The sequence below is a fragment of the Cebus imitator genome, unplaced genomic scaffold, assembly GCF_001604975.1.
Source record: "Cebus imitator isolate Cc_AM_T3 unplaced genomic scaffold, Cebus_imitator-1.0 Scaffold78, whole genome shotgun sequence".
Taxonomy (NCBI): domain Eukaryota; kingdom Metazoa; phylum Chordata; class Mammalia; order Primates; family Cebidae; genus Cebus; species Cebus imitator.
Window position 1 is genome coordinate 6,209,807 of NW_016107393.1, and position 6,200 is coordinate 6,216,006.

At 44.0% G+C, this 6,200-nt stretch overlaps 1 pseudogene across 1 annotated transcript; it reads right to left on the minus strand.

The window, feature by feature from the left end:
* Nucleotides 1–4,787: 4,787 nt before the first annotated feature.
* Nucleotides 4,788–5,219, minus strand: LOC108307372 (annotated as a pseudogene). The gene has a single exon (XR_005201010.1). The product of XR_005201010.1 is annotated as a 40S ribosomal protein S12-like (transcript).
* Between the last annotated feature and the right edge of the window lie 981 nt (nucleotides 5,220–6,200).

The following is a 6,200-nucleotide window of genomic DNA, read 5'->3' on the forward strand; positions in this document are numbered from 1 at the left end:
TATATATATATATATATGCATTAATACATGTATTGATAAGTCATTGTGGTCTTAATTTGCAAATTTCTAATGACTAACAATATTGAACATCTTTTCCTGTTTACAATTAAATACCATCTATATTCCTTTTCACATATCATTAGCTCAATAGTGAAAAAGCAGAACAAAATATGTTTTTTCACATGTCTGTATATGCTTTTCTTATATACCTGGAAACAAAATGCCTTTATAAATATATATGATAATTAACATAATGGCATTCAGTTTATGTAATGCCTTACAATCATCTAGACACTTCAGGCAATCCAAAAGGTTTTCAGGGTCTGGAAGGGGAAGTGGGGGCACATCCAAAAGAACCCCACACTGTAGGCTCTCCCCATATCAGTTGAAACCCAGATGATTCTGAATTTGTTTCTAATCTCCCTTTGACAAGACATAATTACAGATAATTTCTAAAACACCCTTTCTACCATCTTACTCTAGAATAGACCTGTATGTTTTGCCACATCTTTTGTATTGTCATAATTTTTAAAGACTTACGTTATTGCTAATTTCTTCTTATGGTAACAGAGGAGCGACCAAGTAGCTTTCAGGTCATTCCAAATGAGTTTTATGCCTCAGTTATAATGTAGACACATAAACAACTAATTGTGACCAATGCCAAATTAGAAACTGGTCTTAAAATGATCCCTCACAAGACTATAAACTCAACAAAACAGAAGGCTGGGCATGGTGGCTCACGCCTGTAATCCCAGCAATTTGGGAGACCAAGGCAGGCAGACTGCTTGAGGTCAAGAGTTGGAGACCAGCCGGGCCAACATGGTGAAGTCCGTCTCTATAAAAATACAAAAGCCGGGCATGGTGGCGTGCACATGTAATCCCAGCTGCCTGGGAAATTGAGGCAGGAGAATCACTTGAACCCAGGAGGCAGATGTTGCAGTGAGCCAAGACTACGCCACTGCACTCCAGCCTGGGTGACAGAGCAAGCCTCCATCTCAAAAAAAAAAAACCCCAAAAACAAAACAAAAAGAAGCAATAACCAGGTTAATCCTCATACGTCTATGATTTGTTAAATGTGAGTCATACACCTTATGTTTAACCTGGAAGGCGAATCAGTCTTTTTCATTGATATAAAAATAATGAGAAAACTAAGCTGCCAGCTTGACAACCACGTAAAGTACTAAATCCAATGCATTCTTTTAAGTCTAAAATTTTGTCCTTGGTTTTGAAGAATAAATGCTAATCACAATGTCATAAATGCCTATTGAAAGATTTTTAGGGGCAAAGTGAGGCATTTCAAAATAAATCAGCTAAAGTAAAAGACCTACATCTTAAGATGGGTCCTCCTGGTGCTCACAAACCTTCCCTGGGAATAGGTTTAGTACCAGTAAATCACCAATCAGTAATTGGCCTCACCTGGGAATCCCCACCTGCTCCTCCTTTTGCTAACCCAAGAACATTAACCATCCTGTGCAATTTTTCCTCCAAGATATTTTCCAGACTGAGACCCTGACCCTCAAGGTGGCTCTCAGCTATCTCACTCTTCCCATCACTGGCTAGTAACTCCACCTCTGGCGAATGCTCTTTCAATCTTTCTGTCCATTCTTCCATCACAGAGAACTGACTTATTGTAACATAAGTCAGGCCAGAAGGGTGGGATACACTCAATGCTAACAACCTTAGTAACTCAGTAGTTAATTTAGTAGCTAGAGAGTTTCCTAATTATAAGTCTCAAAAGGTGAGTGCTGACGTCTTGCCTTTTTCTTGGGGTATATTGAATCACATTTCACAGATACAAGATACTAATTCTTAAAATGTAGCTGCATGAGAAGGCAAATACAAATATTTTATTCCTCTGTATTTTATTGTCTCTCTGTAATCTCCTTAGATATCCATTTTTTTTTTCTTACTAATATTTTGGCTCCTTTTTTCATGTAATTACTCACTCATTTGGAAACAGAAAGAGTTGAAATCCAGTCAGCTCCAGAGGGTTATGCTTTAAATTTGGTAGCCTATAATAATAGAAAATACTTATATATTTAGGTTGGTGCAAAAGTAATTGCAGTAAAAGTAATGGAAAAAACCCGCAATTATTTTTGCACCAATTTAATAGCATTTACTATAAATTATTATGTACCAGTCCCTGTTAAAGCTTATATTTAATCACCACAACTCTAAAACATAGTACCATTATCATTATTCCCATTTGGTGAATGAGGACAGTAGGCCACAGAATAATTTTCCCACAATCCCTGACTTACTAAGAGGTCATGTCAGGATTAAAATCCATACAATCTCTCTGCAAATTCTGTGCTCTCCATCACAGCACTGCGTTGCCTCTGCATGGAAATTTACTCCTCCAGTCTTGACCCAGGGCCCACTAGAAAAAGTCTGGCATATTTTGGCTGGGCGCGGTGGCTCATGCCTGTAATCCCAGCACTTTGGGAGGCCAAGGCAGGCGGATCATGAGGTCAGGGGATCGAGACCATCCTGGCTAACACGATGAAACCCCATCTCTACTAAAANCTTACTCTGTCACTCAGGCTGGAGTGCAGTGGCATGATCTTGGCTCACTGCAACCTCCGCCTCCTGGGTTCAAGCGATTCTCCTGCCTCAGCCTCCCGAGTAGCTGGGACTACAGCCGTGCTCCAGCATGCCCAGCTAATTTTTGTATTTTTTTAGTAGAGACAGGGTTTTGCCATGTTGGCCAGGCTGGTCTTGAGCTCCTGACCTCAGGTGATCCACCCTCCGTAGCTTCCCAAACTGCTGGGATTATAGGCGTGAGCCACTGCGCCCGGCCTCATGGTCCTTTCCGTCTCCTCTCAGAGTGAATCTCTTCTTCTTTGGGGCTCCAGTGCCACCACATGGGTGACTGCACCTCAGCCTCACCCACATGGCATAGTGACGTGAGTTTCAGCGCAAGTCTCTCAAGGCAAAGACTATGTCTCATTACCTCTGACTCCCTCGGCCTTGCTCACAGTAGGTGTTCAATAAACGTTGGTCAAGTGAATGTAGGAATGACTCATTCTTATTCTGGGCTGCTGTGGAAAAGGTGTTTGTTTCAATTGGGGCCACATACTCACTGGCTTTGAAAATGGGGACATCAGGGCAGGAAACAGGGACTAAATGAGCTAAGTTACACAACGTGAAGTAGGACAGCAAAGCACCTGGAACGTGCTGGGTGGAGGCATAGGGAGCTGGGAACTGGCTGTTTGTCTTTGAGTCTGGAAGAGAGGAGAAAGAGACCTTGGCCATTACCAAAGAAGGATTTCAGGGGCTCTTTCTAAGGACCCTCTCCTCCCTGTAACACCAACGCTGAGTCTCTGGCCTTTTCAGTTACAGCAAAATATACTGCAGGCAGCCACCGACCTTTAGCAAAAGGACTGTGTGTGCTTGGCTCCATAACACAGGGACCCCTGCACTGCCAGGCCCTGATGCCTGACTCCACCCAAGGAAGACCACCCCATGAACAGGTCTGGGTGGCCTCGGGCCTTTTCGCCTTTGTACCTCAGTCCTTGGTGCCCTTCCCTGCAGACACAGCCAGTGGCTGCCTGGGCTTTAGCCAGATGTCAGGAGACTCCAAGACAGGATGATCAAAGAGGAAGGGATCCAGGAAGGAAGAGGAGAAAGCACTGGGGGAAGGAGCCAGGGAGGATCGGTGACCAGGAAAGCTCAGGGTACAGGAGGGAAGCATAGGAGGTGAGTGAGTCCTGGGCTCTCAGACTGTGGAATTTGCAGGGCTCACGTCAGCTCTCCAAGCCTCCGTTTCCTCCTACTGTGGCCTCCGAGGTCCTGCCCAGCCTGGGATTCCATGTTTTTGTGTGGTTCGTCTCTCTGGAGGCTGCAACAGGGGCTGCACTTTCAGCCTCCCTTCTGTCCTCCTCCTCCGCTACTTTCCCTCCCTCTCTTCCTTTTGCCCCACTAAGTATTTAACTCTCCACCCTGGTCTAGATTATCTCCCGGTTAAGTGCCAGTCAGCTGCTGGCTGTCTGTTCACTCACTTTTATAGATGCGGTGAGGCACAGAGGCCAAGGCCTGATTTTGGAGAGGGAGCGTAATGAGAACAGAGAGCAGCGGCGGCCCACTTAGATTGGATTTTAATAAAGTTTCCAGCTAACCTAAATCATCCCCGTCACAGGCGACTCAACAGTCCCCCAGGCTGGGAACAGGCAGGAAGGGGCAGAATTGGGCTGGAGGGGGCAGAGATGGACAGAGCCCTGTTGGAGAGGAGGCGCTGTCTGTAGCCGAGGGTACCCCTTGACAGCAGGGGCAGGGCCATCTCAGAAGTGCTCCGGGTAAAGGCTCTCAGAGGGGAAGCATAATGCCTGCTCTTCCAGCAGCTGTTAATTAGTCACAGATGATGACATAATTCATAAAAATTAGCAATGATTTCCTTCATTGTGTTAATATCACCGGGCAGTAAAACTGCTGTTGAGGATGACTTTTCTCAGCATCGAGGAGCGAGATGTCAAGGAAAAAACAGCCCTCCCCGGAGCTGGAGGGAGGAAAGAAGGAAAACCGAGCTGGTGAGGCAGTGACAGGGGCAGTGATTTCCAAGCTTTGGCTGGAATCATCGGAGAGAAGTCAAATTGAAATGCAAATCCTGGTGTCTCTCAGAGCACAGGCTGGGAAGAAATGCATTTGGTGGTGTCACCTTGGCGGCCGATGGGCAGGCAGACGGCCGGCAGGAGGGCTTCCCTCTGCTGGCGGAAAGCAAGATGGTGGCAGCCAGAGGCCCAGCAAAGCTTTGTTTGAGCAGGGAGTGGGCCTGGGTCCCCGGAGAGTCCTTTTTTTTTTTTTTTTTTGTGAGCCAAATAATTTATTTCTTCATTTCTTACATTTGAAATACTCTTCCATGACATCCTTGGCCTGAGACTCCTTGCCATAGTCCCTAACTACTACACAACTGCAACTAATCACTTTATGGTGCTTCCCCTCTCTGTCAATTTTACAGAGGCCTACCCATTTCCCTAGTTTCTTCTTGTCATCAACCTTAATTAGGTTGATCCGGTGTTCAGCACAAAGGGCCTCCACCAACTTGACATACATAGGCTCATCACAGTTGGATGCAAGCATGCAAAGATGGGCTTGGCCCTTGTCTAAGGCTTTGGCAGCTTCGCGAATTCCACGTGCTAGGCCATCGTGGATGAGGGCGGTCTTCAGCACCTCTTGTAAAGCAGTATTAACGTCCGTTACACAGCAATGCCTTCCTCGGCCATGGCGGTGGGCTACGGGTGAAGCGGCGTCTTGAACGCACCCAAGCCTCTGCCTCCACAGGACTCGGCGGCGGCAGGGAAAGAGCGTCTGGCATGTTTTAATATAAATACCTCACCTACTAAATTGCTTCCAATCCCTCAGATATCTTTTTTTATAACAGCTGTATTGAGACACAATTTGATTTCCATAAAGTTTAATCTTTTAAAGTATATGATTCAGTGGTTCTTAGTTTATTCACGTACTTGTGCACCCATCACCACAAACAATTTTAGAACATTTTTATCATCCCCAAAATGAAACCTCATACTCATTAACAGTCACTCCGATTTCTCCCCAGTTCCTCCAGCCCTAGATCGCCATTAATCTATCTCTGTGGATTTGCCTCTTCTGGACACACATATGCCTACTTATATAAACAGACTCATATAATTTGTGGTCTTTGTAACCAGCTTCTTTCACTTTACAGAGTACTTTTAGGTTCATCTGTGTTGTAGCATGTGTCAGTCTTAATTTCTTTTTATTGCTAAATACATTCTACTGAATGGATATTTCTCATTTTGCTTATCCATGTATTAATTGATAGACATTTGGATTGTTTCTACTTTTATTGCTATTATGAATAATGCTGGCACGAACATTTTTGTACAAGTTTTTGCATTAATACATACTTTCATTTCTCTTGGGCATACACAGGAGTAAAATTGCTGGATCATGTGGTACTCTGTCTTAACGTTTTTAGTAACTCTCAAACTGTTTTCAGAGTGACTCTACTATTTTGTAGTCCTACTAGCAACATATAAAAGTTTCAACTTCTCTACATCCTTGTCAACACTTACAGATAAAACATTTATATAGTCTTTTTTATTATAGCCATCCTAGTGGGTGTAAAGTGACATTTCATTGTGCTTTTGATTTGCAGTTTCTTTTGTACTTTAAAGGCCATATACAATTTCTTTTCTTTTTTCTTTTTTTTTTTTTTTTTT